The sequence below is a fragment of the Pygocentrus nattereri genome, chromosome 22 (assembly GCF_015220715.1).
Source record: "Pygocentrus nattereri isolate fPygNat1 chromosome 22, fPygNat1.pri, whole genome shotgun sequence".
NCBI classification, from domain to species: Eukaryota; Metazoa; Chordata; class Actinopteri; order Characiformes; family Serrasalmidae; genus Pygocentrus; species Pygocentrus nattereri.
Genome location: NC_051232.1, coordinates 15,309,690 through 15,336,683, shown reverse-complemented (window position 1 = coordinate 15,336,683; position 26,994 = coordinate 15,309,690).

The window sequence follows — 26,994 nt, the reverse complement described above, 5'->3', positions numbered from 1 at the left end:
AAGCAGGACATCATCAAAGAACACATCCAAAAGATGTTAAAAGAAGACACAATGGAACCCTCTTCCTCCTCCTGGGCTGCTCCTGTGGTTTTAGTCCCAAAGCCAGATGGTTCCATTCGTTTTTGTGTGGACTACCATGGTTTAAATGCCAAGACATTTCATGATGCCTACCCTATGCCCCTGGTGCATGAGATCCTGGAGTTAATGCAGGATGCTACCTACAACCCCAATTCCAATGAAGTTGGAACATTGTGTAAAACATAAATAAAAACAGAATACAATGATTTGCAAATCCTTTTCAACCTATATTCACTTGAATACACTACAAAGACAAGATATTCAATGTTCAAATGGATAAACTTTATTGGTTTTTGCAAATATTCACTCATTTTAAATTTGATGCCTGCAACACGTTCCAAAGAAGTTGGGACAGGGGCATGTTTACCATTGTGTTAAATCACCTTTCCTTTTAACAACACTCAATAAGCATTTGGGAACTAAGGACACTAATTGTGTCCTTAATTGTGTCCAACTAATTGTTGAAACTTTAAAGGTGGAATTCTTTCCCATTCTTGCTTGATGCACAACTTTAGCTGCTCAACAGTCCGGGGTCTCCGTTGTCATATTTTGCACTTCATAATGTGCCACACATTTTCAGTGGGAGACAGGTCTGGACTGCAGGCAAGCCAGTCTAGTACCCACACTCTTTTACTACGACGCCACGCTGTCGTAACTCGTGCAGAATATGGCTTGGCACTGTCTTGCTGAAATAAGCAGGGAATGTCCCTGAAAAAGACATTACTTGGATGGCAGCATGTGTTGCTTCAAAACCTGTATGTACCGTTTAGCATTAATGATGCCTTCACAGATCTGCAAGTTACCCATGCCATGGGCACTAACACACCCCCATACCATCAGAGATGCTGGCTTTTGAACTTTGCGCTGATAACAATCTAGACAGTCTTTTTCCTCTCTGGCCCAGAGGACAAGACGTCCGCAATTTCCAAAACCAATTTGAAATGTGGACTCGTCACACCACAAGACACTTTTTCACTTTGCGTCAGTCCATCTCAGAGAAGCCGGCGGAGTTTCTGGGTGTTGTTGATATATGGCTTTTGCTTTGCATCGCAGAGTTTTAACTTGTAGATGGAGCGATGAACTGTGTTCATTGACAATGGTTTTCTGAAGTGTTCCTGAGCCCATGTGGTAATATCCGTTACAGAATGATGTCGGTTTTTAATGCAGTACCGCCTGAGGGATGGCAGGTCATGTGCATTCAATGTTGTTTTTTTGGATTATTAATCCAAATGGGTGGAACTATTCCCTTTAAAAGATGCCAAGGCTCCAAAGGTTTGCCAAATACTCCACGATGACATTTTTACATGCTGGTACCCCACCTGATCACATCGTATCAGATCGTGGGCCACAGTTGACAAGTGATGTGATGGCTAAGTTATGTGAGATCTGGTGAGTGACTCAGAAATTACCATCTCCAGACCAGTCTCACTGAGAACTATTGTCCTTCTTTGCTGCTGGCGGTCTGGGTCTGTGATGAACACATTGTATACACATTTAAATTAGTGTTATTTATTATACAGATAAGAGCATTAATAAAGTATTGCCTGCGGAAAAGAGGGCAATATAGAGATATTCAGCAATCCCATATTTAGCGTATGCAGTTCCACAAGCGTGAAGTATATAAGGGAGAGAGAGAGTATAGCAAGCAATAAATGCGCAAAGACAGTGGTCTCAAGTTCCAATCCAGGTTGCTCACCTCCTCGTTGGCTTTAATAGAGGTGGTCCATAGTTACTTCTTTGTCCAACTCTGTTTAGTGTCCATGGGAAAAAAGTCACCAACAGCAAAGTTGTGTGCACAACTGCAACAAGTGAACAAAAAAAAAACTGTGAAAATAGATCCCAGACAGAATCTGCCCATGTTCATTCACCATGCTGGTATTTTCTCTCTCCCGCCATGTCCTTCCTTCCTTGTTTTGTTTTTGCCTCTGTCCTCTGATTGGCAGATTGTCCCATGACGTAGTGAGTATGACAGGGTACATAAGTTAATTGAAAAAAGTCAGAATCACCATCTTTTCCACAGGCAATGCATTATTAACACTCGTATCTGTATTAGAAATAACAAAACAAATTTAAATGTGCATTCAAAGTGCTCATCACACTTTCATTTAATCAGTTCATGTAGGCAAAAAATAGGCCCAAGCTGTAGCATATATTAATATTATTTTTAGACATCGACCAGCCCTAATAGCTAATTATGGTTTTTATCACAATATATCTTCACAGTCACAATTGAGGCATACACCTCAATTGTACAACTTAATAATGCAACTTAAATGAGGTTTATTGTACATATGTTAAAAAATGTAGGCTATTATGACATGTTACAAATGCTGTTCCTGATGCTACATGTCTATTATTAATCCACTTTACCATTTACCATTGCACCTAAGGGTGTAATTCTTTACCTTATCTTTATTTTGAAACTAATTACATTCTCATTAGCATCTGAAAATGAAAGCAATATGCTTTCAATGAAGATGAAGTTGGAACTGTTTTAGAAAAGAATAGTTCAACAGGAGTTAATTACTGCTAGGAGTTATTTTAGTCACCATACATGTAAAATCAGTAACACTTAAGAAAAAAGCAACAAATATTAGTTTCTGACAGAATACCAACTTAGGCATGTAACTTCACCTGAAATTGAATCAGCTCGGCATTTAAATCTTTTTCATACAGCCATGTTATTTACAAGCCCAGTTATAAAACAGTTGGGACAGTAGGTAAAAAAAACAGAAAGCAGTGAATTATAAATCTACTTTGACCTGTATTTGACCAAAAACAATACAAAGACAAGATATGAAAAGTTATATTTTTTAACAAATATTCATTCTGAAATTGATGCCTATAGTAAGCTCAAAATATCTCAACAAAGGCCCTGTATGGTTGCACAGCTAAAGAAAATTCTGCTTTCAGTACCAAATCAGTCCCCAACCAATTATTAAAGACCTGTGTCTTCAGTCCCCAAGAAATATTAAGTGCTGTTAAAAGGAAAGGTGACACAGTGGAAAGGAGTTCAAAAAAAGTTTGAAAAAAAAAAGCTTAAAAGTTAAAACATATCCAAACATATTGTGCCATTTTCAATTTAACATACCTCAAACAGAATTTGCCACTTTCTCTTTTTATCAGCATTTCACATGCAGTTTTTAGAACTGGGTTTGAAAAAGAATGTCTAGAGTTTGGTCAATACTGTAAGGAAATGGTGAAATCAAATCCTCATTTCTTCTGCACTGACATGTCTATCGTGTTACAAATAATAATTACCAAGCGCTCTCCTGATACCAGTAAGTGATCATGCATTTTTACATCTACAAAAGATTATAGGATCAGCCAAATTATTGTGTACTAAGACTTGAGTTCATCCAATCCTGGCTCCATCTCAACAAGGAATTTAGAGCTAAATGGATTCACTCAAAAAGGTCACAACCATGTTGATATCTGGGAGGTCTGTTTCTCACCACGAAAGGTTCACAAAGAACTTACATGCTCTCAAGGAGTATGTTATCCTAACAGTGTCCAAACACTGACATCAGCAATGGAAATCTAAGTTGGTTAGGGAGTCATTCAGTAAGGGTGTGACGACTGCTTGGCTGGTACCGGATGACATAGATGAAAATGCCAAGTTCCTTTCTTAAGCTCCTCTGGTTCTACATGGCAAGCATTGTGCTGTCTCTCAGCTCTACTAGCTTTATCACATAGAGTTTACTGAATGAGGAAAAAGTAAGTTACTATGGAAATGGGGTCAAAAAGTTGATTGTGTTTATTCAGAACTGGACTTAGTGTGTTTTATGCTATAGTGTGTTTGATGGATAAATGTTAACGCTTCTTCCCACTGCTGTCCCTATTTTTGAGCAAAGTGTTAAGTTCGGAGCTAAATTTGCATGATAAACTTTTTAAGATGTAAACAAAATGCATGAAAATGTATTCTTTGAGTCATTTAAAGCAGTCCAAGCATGGTTTGAATTCAATTTGAGATTAACTGACCCTTATTAGTCCCACAACAGGGAAATTTCACCTCCAAATTTAACCCATCCATGAAGTGAAACGTCACATACACTCTAGTGAGCAGTGAGCACACTTGCCCAGGGCGGGGGGCAGCCCAATCCACAGCACCTGGGGAGCAGTTGGGGGTTAGGTGTCTTGCTCAAGGATACCTCAATCACGTGCTGTCAGCTCTGGGGATCAAACCGGCAACCTTCCGCTCACAAGGCCGGTTCCCTAACCTCCAGCCCATGACTGCCCGTTTTAAAGGTTGGATGTACATTAGTATCTCTGCAACATGTTGAGATCTCTAAAGAGACCAGAGTCCAACAAGTGAGGAGGCAGCACATTTGATAAAAAAAGGATCAGCCACCAATGAACAAATAGAATCTGATCATGAAATGGAACCGATAAGATCAAGGTTGTCTGTTCCTGGTTCCTCTGCAGCCAGCAACACGGAAGAGACATTTGTCACACCTTTGGTTGTTTAAATCTGAATGTTGGTTACACTTAAACTCACTTTTTGTTGATCTTTTTGTATATTTGCAGCTATTAAATTGTGTGTTTCTTTCTGGCTCATCATTAAATGTAGTGTCTTGTCCATACTGTCAGTTGGGCTTGTTTGGTGTGTCAGATGGAGATTCACAAACACTCTGACAATTGCACTTTGAAAGTAGTTAATAAGTAGTGCACTACTTTTTTAAAAAATAGCTAAAAAGTCACCACTACTTTTTCTGGAAAAGTAGCTACAAAGTAGCTAACTACTATTTTTTCAGTAGCTATCCCAACCCTGGTTACAATTTGTGGAATTTTACATCAGAAAATTCTGTTATCCCTAATTCATTCTCTTAACTTATTGATGAAAACAAACCTTTTAATTTTAAGGGTTATATTTTGTAAACACAGAAAAACTAGATTATGCCACAGGCAATAATAATAATAATAATAAATATAATAATAATAATAATGGTCGTCATCATCATCATCGTCATCATCATCATCGTCATCATCATCATTATCATCATTGGGGCAGTTGTGGGCTGGAGGTTAGGGAACCAGCCCTGTGACCGGAATGATTCGATCCCCTTGGTTGACAGTCCATGACTGAAGTGCCCTTGAGCAAGGCACCTAACCCCCAGTTGCTCCACGGGCGCCGTGGATAGGGCTGCCCACTGCTCCGGGCAAGTGTGCTCACTGCCCCCTAGAGTGTGTGTGTTCACTAGTGTGTGCATGTATGTGGGTGTTTCACTGCACAGATGGGTTAAATGCAGAGGTCTAATTTCACAATGTGCAAACACAGTGACAAATGGTTGTAAATTCTAATTCAAAGTCATTCAGAGTGGTTTGATGTGAAATGCCCCAGTCTTTCAAACGAGACCTCCAAAGCATTCAATGACACTAAAAGCTCCCTCACGGACAGCTATTGCATGAAATGTTTGTGAATACGTGATGCCAGAGAGATTGTTTTATGATCATTTTGAGATAAGGTTGAGAAAAAGTTTATTTGCTGGATTTAACGTTTTGTGGCAAAAACATAAAATGTGATCTGTGCAAAAGTTTTCAGACATTGTATGGTTTATTTTTTCCCTAATATGTAATCAACAAGTAAACAGAATTTGAACACAAAAAATTGCAAAAGTATGCCACGTTTAAGTTTGTTCCCAGTAGAGGCTGTGTTAATTTTACTCAGAAAATCAAGAAACGTAGTTAGACCAAGGGTTTTCACACGTTTGCAGACAAATCTATGTTTTTCCTAATAATGCTAGCATTCTTTGATTACAGGAGTTACCAGATTATTGAGTGATCATGTAAATAGTATTCTCAAATTTCTTATAGTATGTTGAAGCCATTGACAGATTTTAGGAAATTAAAGACATCTGGGTTCTGTTTCAGTAACTGGGTTATGATTAAGCGTGTGCCTTTTTGTTTTTTTGCATGTATTCACAAACAGAACCAAAGAGAAAAAAGATGCTTCAGAAGCAGTAAACAACACTTTCACAGAAACATCAAAAAAGAAGTTAATAAACACTGTTGATCACTGCACCAAAAAAAAACTAGTTAAGACTGTACTATGCACAGCAAAAGACATGCATGAACAACTTCAAGCAGATGTCGCCAACTTCTCCAGACTCAAGCTTGTCATCTAAAATAGACTCTTATACAGTGGAAATTGACTGATGCATTCATGATTTTTTTTTGAGGTGGGGTGGGGTCAAATTTTCTCCCCAATTTAGTCATATCCAGTTCCACTCACTCCGTCCAGCACTAGGAGGGTAAAGGCAAACCCATACTTGCTCTGAGTTATGTAAAGCCCTTTGTGGAACAGTGAAATGTGCTCCTTTCATGAAATTTAAAATGGTTATATATTTTTCAAAAAGCAATAGGTGGGACTTCACAGTTTCAGCATTTGATGTTGTCTTTGTACTAGTTTCATTTATATATAGGGTTTTAATGATTTGCACATCATTGCATTCTGTTTTTACTTTGACTTATTTTTATTTATTTATTTTTTATTTGATAGTAAACACACAAATATTCTCTGCATAACAATACCATAGAAGGATGGGGTTGGGGGTCTTACATACATGTACACACATTCATATACATCATATATTTACACACATTCAACAAAAGCAAGATGTCCATGATTACAGAGTCTTAACATAATTAATGACCTCGGTCCAAAAGCGAATTGGCATTGTGGAATCTGGCAGTTGCCTGTTCTAGAATAAGAATATCCAGAAAATATCCACACCATAACTGAGATAAAGAAAGGTTGGGTTTAAACCAGCCCTTCAAGATTGATTTCTTGGCTGCAGTTAAGGCATCATGATTTTTCTTTGTTGTACAGTAAGCATCAAATTAGAATCATCAAGTAAGTAAGGCTGGGGATGAGGGAATGTTGACTGACAAATGATCAGACAAGATTTCTTTGACATACAGCCATAAAGCCTTCACAACTGAACATGAACAAAACGCAACAAATTAATAACATTAGAACAGCACGGCTGTTGTTTGCAGTTATAGCTCCAGGATGTCTACAGTAAGAAGTAATAAGTTTTTGTTTCATTTTTGGCCCATTCCTCTTGGCCAACCATGTTTCTCCAAAATTTCAAGGTTCCCTCTGTTAGACTCAAACACCTATCTGATTCTTCAGTGGGATTCAAGCTGGCACCTTTTCTTTCTGTTTTAGTAACCGTTCTTGAGTTATTTTGGCTGTATGTTTGGCCTCATTGTCTAGTTGAAATGTCCCTTTTCATCAGGGACATCTTTTCAATGTACCTAATAAAGTGTACATTAAATTATTCATATTGTATTACATACAGCTTTCCAAATTTTTGGAAATAGGGTTGTAAATTATCTTGTCTGCTTTTATTCAAGTAAGGGACTTGTATGCTTGTTTTGTTTGCTGTTTGTCTTCATTGTATTTTTATATCATTGTGTCTTACGTATCTGTATATTTGTATTGTATATATTTACATGCCACACAAGTGAAAATGAACAGTTCAACCAGTATAATATGAATATCAAATCACATTCCCAAACCATTTATCAGAAGATCAGAAGCAGTTTACTTTGGACTCTTTGATCTTTGGAAAGCATCTGCATCCTGTGGCTCAGGGAAAATCCTTTAAAAGTGACTTGTGGAGTAATCTGGAAGTCGTGGGGATTAGTGCCAAGCGCTGTAATCAGGCTTTTCTCTGCGGCCATAAAAAATACAACAGAGGGCAAAAGTACAGGTATCCAGAACTCACACATGGAAGCCTTAAACCAAATAACAATGATTAAACCATTGAAACAAGCTCCAAATCGTCTCATGCTCCTTTGTATGTTATCTTGCTGCATCTGGTATGGAAGTAATTGCATGAAGCAGCTGTGTTCAATAAGGGTATCATTAGACATCTCATCATTAATCGAAACTCTGTGTGTGTGTGTGTGTGTGTGTGTGTGTGTGTGTGTGTGTGTGTGTGTGTGTGTGTGTGTGTGTGCACATTTGTTTTTATACATTTTCAAGACAAAAATGTTTTCATTGTAAAAATTATTACAAACTTTGTAAAGTGTTTCTTTTTTAAAAAAGCTGCACATTCACTTTTTTCACATTGAAAGTGTATGAAAAAATCTTCTGGTTATAACGGTAAAAGTTAGGTTTAGCTTTAGGCTAGGCTACAATTTTATTTCTATTGGTCTCAGTTGGTCAATGTACTGCTTTTATTTTTGACTAATCTGTGTTGCAGCTTTTTGACAACATGAACCAAGTTAGTGCTCTCATGATCTATCTGATTGAATATTTATGGCTGATTTTCACTAGCTTTTTCTTTTTAACCTTTTTACACTGTTTGGGCTAATTGAACACATGCAATACACTAGCCAATAGAGTTTGAATAACATTATTTGCTGATTAATGAACACATATTTTCAGAAGAGGGAAGAACACAGGGTGACATACAAGAGTGGAGGGAGGTGCACACAGGTGGATTATATCCTTAGCAGGAGATGCCATCTAAAGGAGATTGGAGATTGTAAAGTGGTGCCAGGGGAAAGTGTAGCAAGGCAGCATAGGGTGATTGTCTATAGAATGAGATTAGAAACAAAGAAGAGGAAGAGAGTGAAGACAGAGCCGAAGATTAGATGGTGGAAGCTGAAGGAGGAGGATGGTTGCAGGCAGTTCAGGAAAAATTGCAACAGGCCCTTGGGGGCAGTGAGGAGCTACCTGAGGACTGGGAAACTACAGCTAAGGTGGTGAGAGAAACTGGCAAGAATGTGTTGGGGGTTTCGTCTGGTCAGAGGAAAGAAGACAAGGAAAGTTGGTGGTGGAATGAGGAAGTCCAGGAGAGAATTCAGAAGAAGAAGGCAGCTAAGAAAAAGTGGCATAACCAGAGAGATGAAGGAAGTAGGCAGGAGTACTGTGAGGCTAGTCGCATAGCGAAAAGAATGGTGGCAAAGGCAAAGGCTCAGGCCTATGATGAGCTGTATGAGAGGCTGGACAGTAAAGAAGGAGTAAAGGACTTGTATCGTTTGGCTAAACAGAGAGATAGAGCTGGAAAGGATGTACAGCAGGTTAGGCTGATAAAGGTTAGAGAGGGAAATGTACTAGTGAGTGAACAGATAGTGATGAGTAGATGGAAGGAGTACTTTGAAGAACTAATGAATGAGGAAAACGAGAGAGAAAGGAGGACAACGGGGGGTGGATCAGGAAGTGCAGAGAATTGGTAAGGTGGAAGTGAGGGCAGCTTTAAAAAGGATGAAGAATGGAAAGGCAGTTGGTCCAGATGACATACCTGTGGAGGTATGGAGATGTTTAGGAGAGAAGGCAGTGGACTATTTAACCAGGTTGTTTAACAAAATCCTGGAGAGTGAGAGGATGCCTGATGAGTGGAGAAGTAGTGTATTGGTCCCCATTTTTAAGAACAAGGGTGATGTGCAGAGCTGCAGTAACTACAGAGGTATAAAGTTGATGAGCCACACCATGAAGGTATGGGAAAGAGTTGTTGAAGCAAGGCTAAGGCGAGAGGTTCAGATCAGTGAGCAGCAGTTTGGTTTCCTGCCCAGAAAGAGTACCACAGATGCAATTTTTGCGTTGAGAGTGTTGGTAGAGAAGTACAGAGAAGGTCAGAAGGAGCTACATTGTCTCTTTGTGGATCTAGAGAAGGCATATGATAGGGTGCCTAGAGAGGAACTGTGGTACTGTATGAGGAAGTCAGGTGTAGCTGAAAAGTATGTTAGGGTGGTGCAGGACATGTATGAGGATAGTGAGACAGTGGTGAGGTGTGCAGTTGGAGTGACAAATGGTTTCAAGGTGAACGTAGGGTTACATCAGGGATCAGCTTTGAGCCCCTTCTTGTTTGCAATGGTGATGGACAGGTTGACAGATGAGGTCAGGCAGGAGGCTCCATGGACCATGATGTTTGCAGATGACATTGTAATCTGTGGTGAGAGTAGAGAGCAGGAGGAAGAGAATCTGGAGAGGTGGAGGTTTGCACTGGAGAGGAGAGAAATGAAGGTCAGTAGAGATAAGACATAATAAATGTGTGTGAATGAGAAGGAGGCAGGTGGAAAGGTGAAGCTGCAAGGAGTAGAGGTCGTAAATGTGGATGACATCAATATCTTGGGTCAACCATCCAGAGCAATGGACAGTGTAGAAAAGAGGTAAAGAAGAGGGTGCAGGCAGGATGGAGTGGGTGGAGACGGGTGTCAGGGCTGATGTGTGACAGAAGGATAGCAGCAAGAGTGAAAGGGAAGGTTTACAAGACAGTAGTGTGTCCTGCTATGATGTATGGTTTGGAGACTGTGGCTCTGTCTAAAAGACAGGAGGCTGAGCTGGAGGTGGCGGAGATGGAGATGCTGAGATTTTTGTTGGGAGTGACAAGGATGGACAAGATTAGAAATGAGCAGATCAGAGGGACAGTGAAGATGGAGCAGTTTGGAGATAAAGCCAGAGAGGCCAGGTTGAGAAGGTTTGGACATGTGTTGAGGAGGAATAGTGGATATATTGGGCAAAGAATGTTGGAGATGGAGCTGCCGGGTAGAAGGAGAAGAGGTAGACCTCAGAGAAGGTTTATGGATGTAGTGAAATTGGACATGGAGATGGTTGGTGTGAAAGTAGAGGAGGCAATGGATAGGGCAAGATGGAGGCAGATGATCCGCTGTGGTGACCCCTAAAGGGAGCAGCCGAAAGAAGAAGAAGAAGAAGAAGCTGATTAATGGACCAAATGGCATTTTAAGCTCATAAATACAAGGTAGTCATCTGTTTGAATAACATGAATCAAATAAACTGCTTCCTAAGGGATCTGGCCATGCATAATCACGTTATTAATTTTTAGTAAAGGTGCAGCAGCAGAATTCAATTATAGCACTAGTGCACTTACCAGGCTCACTGACTAGGATTGTTATGATATGCATGTTGATAATTAGGGGGGGGTCGATTCTTAGATGCATCACGATGCAGATGGGGACGATTCTGAATCAATTCTCAAATGTAAGAATGTCTCAAAGTAAACACTGTTCATTGCTACATTCACAGAATTCCAAATTTAAATTTAAGATACACTATATCTTGCACTATAAACTACAAGTCATATGTCAACAGTGTTGAGAAACGCTGTCAACTTCTCTGGGCTTAAGCTCATCTAAAATGGGCTGCTGCTCAGCAGAAATTTGCATTGTGCTCCAACGAGTTCACTGTTCAGATTGTTTATGGGAGTAATGGACATCATATTTTCCAGGAATAAAAAGAAAAAGACATGGCATACAAAAGGCATTATTAAGGCACTATTAGCATATATCAGAGGAGCATATGGTGCCTTTTAGACAAGGTCTTTGTCAGGGATGTCTGTACTTATTTCACAATGGTAATGTCAAGGTTCATTCTTCAAGCATGTGTTACAACAGCATTGCAGTGATCAGAGAGCACTTTGAAAACCTGTGAGACAAGATGAAGCACAAAATACGATGCAGGCCCTGTATGGTTGCACAGCTGAAGAATGGCAAAACATTCCACTTTCAAACTGGACCAGTTTCAGTCTCTGAACAATTGTTTAGTGTTGGTAAAAGACGATGTATGGTGGTATACTTTTTTTGGAACGTGTTGCAGGTATCAATTTTGGAATGACTGTAAAAGTTCATAACGTAAAACTTATACTGTGTTTTTGTAGTGTTAATTGAGATAAAACAGAATTTAGTGTCACTGCTTTCTGTTTTTATACTGTTTTTAGAACTTCACACACTCTTCCAGCTTTTTGCAGTTAGGTTTGTACATTCTACTGTATATGCATATTATTAATGTCAGTGCTTCTTCATTAGTCTGCAGCCAAGTCATTTACTTACAAAGCGTGTTTTATAACAGGCTTTGTCACAAAGCAGCTTTACAGAAAAGGGGTCCAAGCCACCACGGGGAAAACACTGGCGACAGTGGCAAGAAATACTACCTAAGAGCAAGAGGAAGAAGCCTTGAGAGGAACAAGAACTCAAAAGAGGAACTCCTCTTCTGGTTGGCACCGGATACCAAAACAATAACACGAGAAATATTAACTGAGAATAAGGTCTTACCAGCAGTAAAAAAAAAAATTAAAAATACAGAGAAGAGGAAAATCAATAGCTATGATTATGAGCCTGTGAGGCAGCAGTATCATCAAAAGGGTCAGTGGCATGCAGGTGAGGTTTGCACAGCTTTGTGCAGCATGAAGGTTAATGGTAGTCACACTGGTCCAGAAGGCAGGTAAGCAGTGGACACCCAATCAAGACAGATCAAGCAACAGCATCAGACCGAACTGCATCTTAACAAACTGTTAAGAGAGACTGATTACAGTATAGTGTCAACAGAGTGCAGTGGTGATTCCAGCAGGTCTACTGTTACAGCCAGTTTGATATGATCTCTCTGTACACCCACATTTTGCACCTCACACTCATTTCTGAATTAAGCCACTTGAACTTTTGGTATTGAAAAAGGGATTGTTTGGAAAAGGTTTGTACTGGTGGATAATAATGTAAATACTTTAGTGATACCCTGCCACTGTACAAAAACAAGTGCGCATATGTGTTTTGATTATGCTCAGTATGAGTTGAGAAATTTAACCTTTGGTGCAGGCTTGCAAGGCCATGTGAAAGAAAAAGAGAGAGAGAGCATTCGTCATTTTTTTTGTGTGTGAGATGGTGTATGCTCCTTTGTTATTTAGTTTCTCCTGTAATTATGCCACTCTGAGCTGGCAAATGATGAGTCTGGGAATGGGGCAGATGTGTGCATTTAAATGTGTAAAGGGGCTTCCTGTCTGGCTGTGGTGATGCGGGCTGGGTTTGACTCATAGCTGCCAAGCGGCAGAGCATGCTGGTGTGAAGATGAAGGGAAGTGAACTCACTGGTGGGCCGCTCCACAGGGCCAAAATCACTGGCCTCTAATTAACAACAAAATGCCTCCTCACATGGGGCCCCTGCTGTTCAAGCCATTATACAGACACTAGTTAACAGAAGTAATAACCTCTGTGGTCTTGGGGATAAACAGACACACACAAGGCACTTCTTTGAGGTTTTCTCTTACCGGCTGCTAATAACATGGGGATCTTGAAAGGGAAAAGAGCAAATCTGTCATTCTAAGTGACCAGCAAATAGTTATTATCAAAATAAATCAAATCAAATTGATTTGTGTAGCGCTTTTTACAATGGATGTTGTCACAAAGCAGCTTCACAGAATTCCAGAAAAGACAAAGTTTTAACAGGAATGTAAAAAAACCCCGGTGGGCAAGCCAGGGGTAACAGTCGCAAGGAAAAACTCCCTCAGAACTGAGGAAGAAACCATGGGAGAAACCAGGCTCACCAGGGGGGACCCATCCTCCTCTGGTCAAACTACCTACAAGTGATTATACTAATAATATTTATAGCAGTAGTATTAGTAGTAGTAATAGCTAGGAGTCTATGAAAACATCAGTGTAGGGTGGGCAGCTAGTCCAAGGTAGGTGATGGTAGCTGGGGCATGGGCAGCTGGTCTGAAGTGGGTAGCAGGAGGGCTCGATAGTCAGTCGTCCTTCAGTGTCCGGCTGGACATGTGGGTGATTGTATGCTCAGAAAAAAGCAGGGAGAGGGAATTAGTTTAATTCTGTCTGTTTGTACGTAAAACAGGGGATGTAAACATTTACAGAGTGTGGCTAATGACTCCGGCAGATCTGACTATGACACCTTAACTAAAAGGAGAGAACCAGAAGGTCACACAGACAAGGCAGCACTCTGAAACAGTTTGGCATCCCTCCGCTCCACCATCCACAAACCTGAGTGACCGCGTGCAAGCAGCGGGACGACAGCACCAGCGTCTCAGTTTACTATAATTCCCTGTGTCCATGGACCCCTGGATCTGCTGCCTTTATCTAAGGGGGAACATTACCTACCAAAAGCTAAACTGAACAAGTGAGTTTTCAGCCTAGTTTTGAAGATTGAGACTGTGTCTGAGTCCCGAACAGTTTCTGGAAGATCATTCCAGAGTTTGGGGGCTTTATAAGAAAAAGCACTCTGGGATCTGAGTAGTCATGATGGCTCGTAATGGGAAATAAGGTCTTGCAGGTAGTCAGGAGTGAGCCCATGTAGGGCTTTATACGCCAAGGCAGCAGTTATCAAAAAAGTTAATAATAGACTATTCTGCCTTATAATTTCAGCCTACTCTGTTTCATAATTTAAATAATAAAAAATCAGTTTTGTTATTGTTGCTGTATTCCATTTTAATTAATGACCTACTGTTGCCTATCAGTCCATCATGTCCTTTTAATGGATATGTATTTTTTCCTGTGGGGTAGTAGAGTGCCACCATTTTGGGGCAATCAATATTGCTGCTGGACAGCATTCAGTACCATTATAAAACAGCAGTTTGAAAAAAGATACTTTCCAAAATTATCCTATTTCAAGAATATTGCACTCAGAAAGTGGGATAGGATTATATGATTGAGGGAACGAAGCGATCTACGCTCATCTTTGTGTAATGTTTGTGTGTAGTTATGGCCGTGTGGTTGGTGATTCACAGAGAACCTGTTGGATCGTTCTGCCTCTGGTTTTATGTTAAGCTTATTTCATTTAATAGTCTATTCAGGGGATCTTAATTTTATGTAGTACTTATTTGTTTGATGGTTAAAGCTTTGTAGCCGTGCATCCATGCATTCATAATAGATTAACGTTAGCGCCTTCTCACACGAACATGGTTAGCTTCTTATTTGCCAGCTTCTTGTTTGAATTCCCCGTTCCACCCTAAATAGTGCATCAGCCAGCTTATTGTTTGAATTTCCCTGTTTCTTCTGAAATGGTGCAGCTTCAGAATTCAAACAATAAGCTGGCAAATAGAAAGCCAATTTTAGTTTCGTCCTTCCTTCCTTACTGTGTTTTGTAGGGGTTTATTTTATTTTTATGTGTATTAAGATTAGAAGTGATTCACACATTGATGGATTTGCTGTGTGTGAGATTGTGTTTCTAATGGAGCTCAAACTAAACTTGGTTTTTAATGCCAGCAACAGCAACAACTATAAAATAAAAACTTCAAATCATGGCAATGCCGCACCCAAAAAAAAAAAAACATTGCGAATTGTCAGCATATCATTGGTACCAATAAAACTGTGGGTTGTCAATATGGTTTGATTTTAAAGGCCAGCTGTTTGATTGAACAGGTCCTGGTATCATCCCGTTATTACAATATGTAGGGCCAACACATGCCATTCATTACAAACTCCACCTCTTAAAGAAGGCTAGATGTTGACATGTGCCCTTTCACCTAATGTAATAGAGAAGGTGTGAATATCACAAAGAAAAGTGAATTCAAAGGAAATGTGTCTGATTAGAATGTATTGTATTCATTCCGAAAACTGTGTTTCCGAAAAATTTGTGTTTGGTTGCAGCCCTTGAATTCACACTGTGAAAGTTTCGAGGCAAGCATGGTCCAACCATCTTGTCAAGCACAGCATACGTTTGAGCTAGATTTATTTTATGCAGTTGTATTAAATTCTTTTCTTCTATTTCTTTTTATGTGTCTGGACAATATTTATGACTCTGTCAGTCATGTATGGTGTTTTCACTGACTGGCATTTTGCCATTATTTGCCAGTGTTGTTAGCCTTGTGCATGAGTCCAATTCAGTGGTCACTGTTTCATGCAGGGGTGGCACGGTGGCGTGGTGGGTAGTGCTGTCGCCTCACAGCAAGAAGGGCCTGGGTTCGATTCCCCTGCCGGGTGACTGGGGTCCTCTCTGTGTGGAGTTTGCATGTTCTCCCTGTGTATGTGTGGGTTTCCTCCCGCGGTCCAAAGACATGCAGTCAGGCCAATTGGACATGCTGAATTGCCCCTAGGTGTGAGTGACTGTCTGTCTCCCCTGCGATGGACTGGTGACCTGTCCAGGGTGTATCCTGCCTTTCACCCAAAAACTGCTGGGATAGGCTCCAGCGCGACCCTGACGGAGAAGTGGTTTGGAAAATGGACGGACGGACGGATATTTCATGCAATTTGGGTGAAGCATGCACACAAAAAAATACAATTAACCATAGACATAGATACAATTCAGTCCTGCAACAGTGGTTCAGTCCAATCATTCTAAACAAATCCTAGAAAAAAAAGAAAGAAAATGAAGAAAAAAATAAAGAGCAGATCAACACACCCAGAGTTTCCAAACAAGAAGGCCTGTGCTCACCGCAGCTCTGTCTGTGGTTAGAATCAGGCAGAGATAGACTGCACAGGACCTGGCATGATGTTTTTCCCAGCTAACGATGGTGTAAAGCCACTCAGCCACAGGCCTAGCAAGTTTAACCTTGATTGTCTGACTCACACATGCATTGAAATGTTCATAGTATCTGACTTGACTGCACTAAATGCATTCAACCCTAAAATCTCTCAGCTTTACTCTCCACTTCCACAGAACTTTTCATGTCAGAATTCTTTCTGTTTCACAAAAATGTTCAGATCAGGGCTCTTTTTCCTTTTCCACAAAAGTTTTTAGATCAGGGCCTTTTCTCCATTTCTCAAATGTTTTCAGACCAGGGCTCTTTCTCCACTTACACAAAAGTTTTCAGACCAGGGCTTTTTGCCAGCTGTTGTTGGGTTTAGGGTAAAAACCATATGCCATCAAGCTCCATGCATGATTGCTGCTTTGGGAGTGATGTAATGTGCCATCACTGGAAATGGCATGTAGATGGAGGCTGTTCATGATGTAGTGTTGATGTAACTTGGCTCTTATTATCTACAGCCATGGCCAACAGATGAGAAATATCCTCCCTAATGCCAGAGTTACAGTCACATATTCATAACAAGCTATGGTGATGAGACATTTGACCAAAATCTAAGCCTAAAAGCATGGATTCAACTACAGAGTACTGTTAAAGTCAATGTGGCTTCGAAATTGAAATGTCCTTTCCGTCTGTTCTTTGATATATAACCCGATTTCTAAAAAAGTTGGGATGCTGTGAAAGCTGTAAATATTTCTGAGATTTTATTGTTTTTTGAAAAATATATACTCATTTTGAATTCGATGCCAGCAACACTTTCAAAAAATGTTGGGATGGGGGCAACAAAAGGCTGGTAAAGTTGTCTAATGTTTAATAAAAACCTAGTGGTTAATTGGCAACAGGTCAGTAACATGATTGGATATAAAGAGCATCTCAGAGAGGTGGAGTCTTTCAAAAGTATGAGGAGATGAGGAGGGGGTCACCACTGTGAAAGACTGCACAATCAAACAGTGCAACAACTCAAAAATAACTTTTCTCAACATAAAATAACAAAGAACTTCTACATCATCTACAGTACATAATATCATTAAAAGATTCAAAGAATCTGGGAAAATCTCTGTATGCAAGGGACAAGGCCAAAAACCAGTATTTTTTGGCCATGATCCCTCAGACGGCACTGCATTAAAAACAGACATGATTTTGTAGTGAAAATTACTGCATGGGCTCAAGTGTTTTCAGAAAAACTTCTGAAAATGCTCTCTGTGAACATAGTTTGTCGCTGCATCCACAAATGCTAATTAAAACTCTTAAATGCAAAGAAGAAATCATACACTGCTCAAAAAAATAAAGGGAACACTCAAATAACACATCCTAGATCTGAATGAATGAAATATTCTCATTGAATACTATGTTCTGTACAAAGTTGAATGTGCTGACAATAAAATCACACAAAAAGTGGTCTGTGGTCCCACCTGCAGAACCACTCCTTTATTGAGTGTGTCTTGCTAATTGTCAATAATTTCCACCTGTTGTCTATTCCATTTGCACAACAGCTGTGAAATTGATTGTCAATCAGTGTTGCTTCCTAAGTGGACAGTTTGATTTCACAGAAGTTTGAGTTGCTTTACTTGGAGTTATATTGTGTTGTTTAAGTGTTCCATTTATTTTTTTGAGCAGTGTATATAAACAGGATCCAGAAATACTGCCACCGTCTCTGGGCCTAAGCTCATTCAAAATGGACTGAGGGGAAGTGGAAAAGTGTCCTGTGGTCCGATAAATCAACATTTGACATGCTTTTTAGAAATCATGGATTCTCTGCCCTCTGGGCTAAAGACCACTCAGCTTGTTCTCAGTGGACTGTTCAAAAGCCATCATCCATGTGGGGAGAAGTAGTGCACATGGTATGGGGACATGTGGGCTGGAGGTTAGGGAACCAGCCCTGTGACAGGAAGGTTGCCAGTTCGATCCCCTTGGCTGACAGTCCATGACTGAAGTGCCCTTGAGCAAGGCACCTAACCCCCAATTGCTCCCCGGGTGCCGTGGATAGGGCTGCCCACTGCTCCAGGCAAGGGTGCTAACTGCCCCCTAGAGTGTGTGTGTTCACTAGTGTGCATGTATGTGGGTGTTTCACTGCACGGATGGGTTAAATACAGAGGTCTAATAACACAGTGACAAATGGTTGTTAATTCTATTCTGACTGGCACCTTTGTAAAGGCACTATTAATGCTGAACAATATATGCATATTTTGGCAACATATGCTGTCATCCGAGGGCGGCACGGTGGGTAGCCCTGTCGCCTCACAGCGAGGAGGGGCTGGGTTCGATTCCCCTGCCGGGTGACCGGAATCCTCTCTGTGTGGAGTTTGCATGTTCTCCCCGTGTCTGCGTGTGTTTCCTCCGGGTTCTCCGGTTTCCTCCCACAGTCCAAAGACATGCAGTCAGGTCAATTGGATGTGCTAAATTGCCCCTGGGTGTGAGTGTGTGAGTGACTGTCCTAGTCTGTCTGTCTGCCCTGCGATGGACTGGCGACCTGTCCAGGTTGTGTCCTGCCTTCTGCCCGAGGACTGCTGGGATAGGCTCCAGCACCCCCCCGCGAACCTGACGGAGAAGCGGCTTAGAAAACGGATGGATGGATGGATGGATGGATGCTGTCATCCAGATGATGTCTTTTTCAAGGAAGGCCCTACTTTTTTCAAGACGATGTCAAACCACATTCTGCATGTATTACAGCAGCATTGCTCCATATTAAGAGTTCGGGTCCTAAACTGACCTGCCTGCAGTCCAGACCTGTCACCACTGAAAATATGTGGCACATTATAAAATGAAAAATACATCAAAGGAGACCCCAAAGAGCTGAACAGCTGAAATCCTATGTCAAACAAGAATGGGAAAATATTTTACTTTCAAAACTACAGCAACTGGTTTCCTCAGTTAACAAACACAGAATGTTGTTGAAAGAAGAGTTGATGCAGCACAGTGGTACACATGCCCATGTCCCAACTTTTTTTGGAATGTGTTGTTGGCATCAAATTCAAAATAGGCATGTATTTTTTAAACAATACAATTTGAAAAGATATGATGAAATATAAGATAAAGATAAAAGATAAATATAAAAACACTTTTTTTTAATTACATATGACACATCATGATTGACATGGACATGAGCTAGCAAGTACAAACAGTCAGCTCTGTGTTCAGGTGGACTTTAAAAATAAAGATGCCAAATGTTTTTTAGAGCAGTGCCATAAAAGAAGCTTTTGGTGGAAGATTTAAAAGGATATTTGAAGACTTGGGCTTGGTCAGTTTCTAAATGTACTTTCTAGCTGAAATGTGTAATAAAAGTTAGTTGGTTAATTAGTTAGTTTGGTCGTTAGTTAGTTATAGTGGTATTGCTTGTGACTAACACTTGGTAAATGTGTGTAAAATGACTGTGCGGCAGAATTTATTTATTTTTAAAAATAAAAGTCTTGGTCACCAAACAAAACTGCGCAAAAGACAGCTGTTCTTCAGAGAAAAAGAAGGTTAACTTTTAGCTTGCTGTTCTTTTCATTTAAGGACTCATTTATGTCGTTTGAATAATTTATTTTCTCCATTATGTAGATTATTTGAAGACGATAATATTTGTCACTATTGGCCCCTCCCAGTCCAGTCCATGTGTTTGTGTTGTTTTGGTTTAGCCTGCATGTTCTTTGTTTTGGTTTATAAGTCCAGCCCCCTTGTTTCGTGACTCCACCCCTGATTGTTTCCACCTGTTTTCCCATCTGTTCCTCATGTATTTAAAGCCTGTGTTTTCCCTTTACTGGTCGCTGGTTTTTGTACTGTTGTTTGTTCTGTTTGTTCTGTTCTGCTCTGTTTGATTCTGGTTTCTGTCATGTCTGCCCCCAATCAATCCATTTTGACTCTATGACCCTGGACTGTTTAGACTATGACCCTGGATTTGCCCATAATAAACCTCGCTTATCTCTGCATATGCGTCCGCCTCCTCGCTCCCCGTTATAGAAAGACCAGCCACCAAAGGACGCAGCGGATAAGCGACACACTGGCATGTGGCTGTTTCGTTGGGACGAAATTCCAGCTGTTTCCACGCAGCCAGAGTTACCTGTGTCCCAACGCTGCCAAGCCAGTGAGAGCAAATCCCCTGCCTCTGAGGGAACATGAGTGTCTCGTCAGTCCCGTAAGAAGACGAAGGACCATCCCGTCTTCGAGTTGGACGACGAGAGCTCAGGTAAGTGCCTTGGGTCTTCCTGTTATGATCAACGCTGCAGGGAGGAGCGACCTGCAGTGCAAGATGAGGCTAGATGGATGGAACCTGAAGAAAACCCTTACTGTGGTACTTGGCTCATTCGCAAACGCCACTGTGAGCTGCCTATCGCTCGAGTGAGCCTTGGGAATGGCCATGTGGGTTCTGTTTCTGTTTGTTCCTCCAGGTTGGAGCAGTGGTCCCCAGCCCGAGTTCCTGATCCCGTGGCCGCACCCAGCAGAACTCCCAATCCCGTGGCCGCACCCAGCAACACTCGCCACCAGTCGCCACGCCTCTGGACCCATCGCCAGTCACAGCACATCTGGACCCGCCGCCAGTCTTCACAGCCTGCTCCCATGGACGTCGCTGCAGGCTCATCTGCCCCCGTGGACATTGCAGCCCATTTGTTCCCACCCTTGCCTGTGTCTGTTTCCCATGGGCCTCCTGTTCCTGTGTCTGCTGTTCCCCCTTGGGCCTCCCGTTTCTCCCGTGTCTGCTGTTCTCCGTGGGTCTCCCGTTTCTCCCGTGTCTGCTGTTCTCTGTAGATCTCCCGTTCCTCCTGTGTCTGCTGTTCCCCATGGGCTTCCCGTGTCGTCTGTTCTCCGTTGGCCTCCTGTTCCTTCTGTGTCTCCTGTTTCTGTTCCTTTGTTTTTGCCCTGCTCTGTTCCTGGTTTTGTCTTCCCTTCTGTTGTGTCTGTGCCTGTTGTACTGTCACAATTGGCCCCTCCCAGTCCTGTCCATGTGTAGATAGATAGATAGATAGATAGATAGATAGATAGATAGATAGATAGATAGATAGATAGATAGATAGATAGATACTTTATTGATCCCGAAGGAAATTTAGGCATCCAGTAGCAACAACACAATACAGTAGGAAACATATTCAACATCTATAAAACACAGAACAATAGAAAATATATAAGGGTATAGAAACTTTCTGTACAAGGTAAAGAACTATCTGTAGATGGAGCAGTGCAGTAGATTTTTCTAACGGCCAATAAATAAATTCACAGAGCAAAGTGCAAGGTGCAAACGACATTGGTTATAAAAGTTATAAAAGTGACTGATGTGCCATAGAATTATTAATATGTACATGTAAAAAATATAGTTCTGTAAAGTGAATATGTGAATATATGAATACCACACCCTGAGTAAATGTGCTTGAGTGTAAGAGAGGTTGGGGAAGTGTAATTGTGATGTGTTCGTGTTGTGTTTTGGTTTAGCCCGCGTGTTCTTTGTTTTGGTTTTTTTAGTCCAGCCCCTTCATTTTGTGACTCCACCCCGATTGTTTCCACCTGTGTTCCCGCCTGTTTCTCATGTATTTAAGGCCTGTGTTTTCCCCTATCTTGTCCGCTAGTCTTTGTACTGGTCTATGTACTGTTGTTTGTTCTGTTTGAACTGTTCTGCTTGCTCTGTTTGATTCTAAGGCTCCACTGTAGGATGTGAGTAAGCACATTTACAGGCAAAGTTGTTGCATGGTTTACGATGTATGGTAATTTTTTTAGTTTGGCCAACAACTATCCATTTCAGTGGTGATTCTATAGCATTGTTCCAAAGAACTCTTTGCCTCCTTTATTCATAAGAGAATACAGTTAACTGCTAAGTGAAATTTCCAACAATTCATTAAGAGGGCACATGAAAATCATATTTTGTCATCCATCATCCTTTATGGCACAATAATGACTGTAGAAGTCACATCTCGGGCAAGGATTGCATAATTTGCGTTGCAGATGAGTAGAGAGTTGGGTTGATAGCGGAGCTCCTGGCATTCCAGCAACAAAACAGAAACATCATCTTCCTGTACAGGTTGTTTCTGAAGCTTAGCAGTCTGCTTCCAGTATTATTACAGCACAGTTGCCAAGCACAGGAACACACCTGAGTAAATACAGTAACTCTCTCCCTCTCTGTCTGTCTCTCCCTGTCTCTCTCTATCTCTCCCCCTTCTCTCTTTCTCCCTCTTAAATGAATAAGCAGTTTTTGGCTGCTGGAACACATCAGACTCCATTCCTCTCCCTGTTTGGACTGTGGATCCTTCACTTTTCAGGGGCACTGTCTAACTCCAGAGCATATAACTAAAATCAGAGGCCTACCCAAAAGAATGTTCTCTTACACAAAACTCCACTCTTTCTCTCAGTACCGGATCTTATCCGTCAGCTCTGCGCCACCCCAAGTCTTTCAATACATTTACCAGGGTTCTCTTCGTGATTAGGATTATTTCTGAGTTGAGATTTGATGGTAAATGTTATTGATATACTGTCGGATTTTGAACTGACATCAGATGTCAGGGATGAAGTAATCTCTCGATAAACCCAGCAATGTCATTAAACCTTAGCGATAACAGTATAATTCACCATTCATTATTTATTAAGTATTTCTCATTGACGTGTGAAACTCTGTGGGAAGGTAACATTCTAAACGTTTAATCCAAATTAACCTATGAAAGTTTACATTCTCAGTTCTGTCAGGATTATATCAGAATCTTTAATCAGAGGTGCTGAAGAGAAGGCGGGAATTCAGTGTGGTGAGGAAGGCCCTTGAGGACCATAAGTTTTGAGGACTGAGCTACCTGGTGAAGTTGCGCTGCTTGTACAGAGATGAGGTGTTGGCGTTCCCTTCACCTAACGAAGCACAAGTGTTCCTGACCTCTGTCAAGGAGTCTACTTAAACCTCGGCACTCTTATCTTAAAGTTAAAGAATGCATTGAAAGTTTTTGCTCAGCAAGGAACTGGAATAATCCGGATGAAACAATGGCAGGCTGAACAGGTTTGGTTATGTATATGCCACCATTATGTGCAATATCATACAAGTGATGTATACCACATTTTTGTTCTCTTAAGTTAACAAAATCAAATATGTTTAATTACCTGCTGCGACTCTGCCCTTAAAATAAACAATTTTCATTACTGCATTACTTTCTGGACAATATGCAAATTATTGCACTTTTTTCAGTTCTTCTGGAGCAAGCTCTACATAGCTCAGTTTGTATGTTTTTTGTCTTCTTTTTCTTTTATTTGTGGGTTTTTACAGACATACCTTGGGGACTGTTTTCCTGTTTATTTGTTTGATCAATACTTTGATCTAGACGGTGACAAAGCACTGTGACAAGTCTTGTTGGGTGCCTCGCTGTTCAGAAGGGGAGGCTGTTATTGATTTTGCTTTCAGTTTTTTTGAGTTTAAAAGCACAGGCTTTGTAGTGTTGTATAGAGAAATATTACCAAATGTATGAAACTGTTTGACATACATTTATAACTCTTAAATTTGTTATCTGTAATGTAAATTTGCAAGAGACACATTTATCAAGACAAAAGCTTAACCAGGATTGGGTGAGACAAACAAACTTTTCGTCATTAGGATTAGTTCTATAAGTAAAGCCATTTTAAGTAATAAAACAAATTTCTTCCCGATTTCTTCTTGAACTTCAGACTGAAGATGCTGAGGCCAGGTTTATTTTAATCACTGGTCATTTAATGGGCAACACATTGCAATGCTTAACATGTTAATATGCCCCACATGAGGACACTCCTACCTTTATGTCTGATGTTATCTTACGATTTAATCAGTGTTGTAAAGTAATTGGTATATGAGCTGGGGATTTCAATTGTGTTCTTGATCAGAATGTAGATTAGACGTCAGTTTCTTCAGCGAGCGTTAAGTCTTCCTCCACTGTTAAACGTTTGTGTAGCAAACTTGGTCTAACAAATATTTGGCGAGATTTAAATCCTACATCCAAAATTGTACATTTTATTCTAACCCTCTCAATTCATACCATAGGATCGTTTACATTTTTATACCAAACAGCTGTATTTATTTGATACATTCATGTCAAATAGGTTCAGTAGTGCTATCGGATCAGGCTCCAGTATTTTGGATATTATTTTCTCTTTTTTTAACATAGAACTAAACTTTGGAGGTTTATTTCATCTTTGCTATCTAACTGTGGATTTGTTGATGATGTGTACAAGAGTGGTTTATCAATTATTGGGAAGATGATAGGAAATCATCTGTGTCCCCAGCTACACTTTGGGATGCTGCAAAGGCTACAGTATACAGACATGTTTTATCCTACACACCATTCCATAAGAGACTTTCATTACTGTAGAAAATTGGAATCAATCAGTTGCTGATTGCTGAAAGGGTTTCCCTTTGTAGTTCTAGAAAAAGGAAATTGCAAATTGCAAAGAACTTGGTAACAAATCAGGTAAATTATTAGCACATCAAATAAAGAAGGAAGAACTCACGCAAACTTAGACAACTGTTAGATACTTGGTACTAAAATATATGAACCTGAAAAGATAAATATGAGCAAGATAAGCCTCTGTATGCATCACAACATACAGCTTCTGATCATGAGATATTATCATTACTTGATAATATACCACCACCTAATATTTAAGACACAGAGAGAAAAAACCTTAATGCTCCCAATTCCCCTGAAGAGGTCTGGGGGCAATTCTGTCATTATTTTGCAATAAAGCACCTGGCCCAAATGGTTTTCCAGTTGAAATTTATAACACATTTTAGCCAGAATCCAACCAGTTTTACTACCTGTTTTGCAGGACCTGTTAGATGAAGGTTTCATTCCAGAGACTTGGAAAGTAGCATCAATTTGCTTAAAATGGCCTAATTTTCAGGTATACTACTGGGCTGCTCAGATAAAGAATATGCTCTTTTGATGTAATTATAAGACAGAACCTTTATGGTTAAATATTAAGTGTACTTTTTGTTTACCCTTACCAACAAAGTTCTCACAATTTATACATTATTTCTGTGGGCTACGGTGCCTCTCAGAGAGTTTTGTGGTCTCTGACACTCTTCTAGCTTGGAGAGATGTTAAGTTGTGTCTTAAAATTCCTCCACATATTTCTTTAGGTCCAATTGCCTGATCTCCCCATCAGTTGTTGAATGAAGGACTTTTCAAGATGGAGTCATTCAAGAATTGTCCAAATATCTAATTTATTTTCAGGCAGTGTTTTAAAATCTTTAAAAAAAATCTTTAAATATCTGCACATTTGACATTTTGTCATTCATTTACATTTACATTTACAGCATTTAGCAGATGCTCTTATCCAGAGCAACTTACAAGAAGTGCTTTGTCTATCGAGAGAAAGGTTTTTTGCTAGTTACCTATAGGTTAGAGAGAAAGCCGGTCCTGAGCTCAGTTACTGCTAGAAACAAATTCTCCACCTGCTAGTATATGCTAAGCCCAAACTTTCCCAGGCTATGGGGAAGAATCTGCTGCAAGAGTTCTGCTAGAACACTTCAACAAGCAGTGGACTGTAGTAATGTGCTTTAGGACACTTTTCCTTCATTTTGTTTGAGAGTTTTAGACTTCGTGAGAACTGCATGCGGCTAGCGCGACAGCACGCCAGGTTCCGAGACAGTGCAGGGGGTCTGCTACAAAGCTAGTGAGCTGCCCGTGGCTGTGCTTTGAGAACTGTGGGGTTAGAATTGCCATGAACACCGGAGGAGTTGAGGTTTCGTTTGGACAAGACGGCCGAGACCAGCGACAAGGTGGGGGCCAGGAGATTCGGTGCTGAGGGAGTCCATGCAGGCGGCGTCTGCTGAGGAACGAGCCACGATAGGACCACGCTTCAGCGGCGTGATCACGTAGTGAGCACATGAACACTCACTATTACTCTCCGCTCCTATTCGCAACGAACAGGTACAGAGCCCATTTTCATTTTATTTTACTCATTGAGCGAAGCGGCCAGTGTTTAATTTCCAGGCCCCAATGCACCCAAGCGACAACCAGGCCTGCAACAGGGTACATTTGGGGGAAATTTAGTTTAGATTTAACGCCGGCATAACGTAGGATATTTACTAGTGACTTTGGTATTGAACTGAAGTGTGATTATATTTTGAACTTTAAAGGGTATTTTTCCAGTTTAAAGGGAAACTTTAGAAATTTAAAGGAGAACTTTGGATTTAAGGTTTGTGTGCTAAGGCACATTTATTCTGATGGTGCATTGCCATTTGAGTTTATTTTAACTTTATTTCATTTAGCTTGTTTAAAAGGAACACTACAAGGGTATTTCATTTTGGTTTATTTAATTCATTGTAATTTCATTTTTAAGATATTTAAAGATATTTTTAAGAAAAAGTAAAAAAAACATTTCATTTGCAATTCATCGTTCCATTGTGATCTTGCTACTTAGTTAAAAAGATTAAAAAGGTGTGTTTACAAGACATTTACAAGGTAATAGTACTCATAACTACTCATATCAAAACTACTGCTGTTTTATCACCACAATTGATAAGAACTCAGGGCACCCCATAGTTATTTAGTTGATTTACCTGTTTCTAGAGGTCTTGCCAGTAAGGTAGGCAAGGGGGCGCTACATGTGTCTTCAGTCTGCGATTGAAGACAGCAAGAGACTCTGCTGTACGGACAGCCAGTGGGAGTTCATTCCACCACATAGATACTAGTATGGAGAACAGTCTCAATGCTTGTCTTCCACATGCCTTGAAGGATGGCGGGTCAAGCCGAGCTGTACTCAAAGCTCGAAGGGGTCGTGGTACAGTT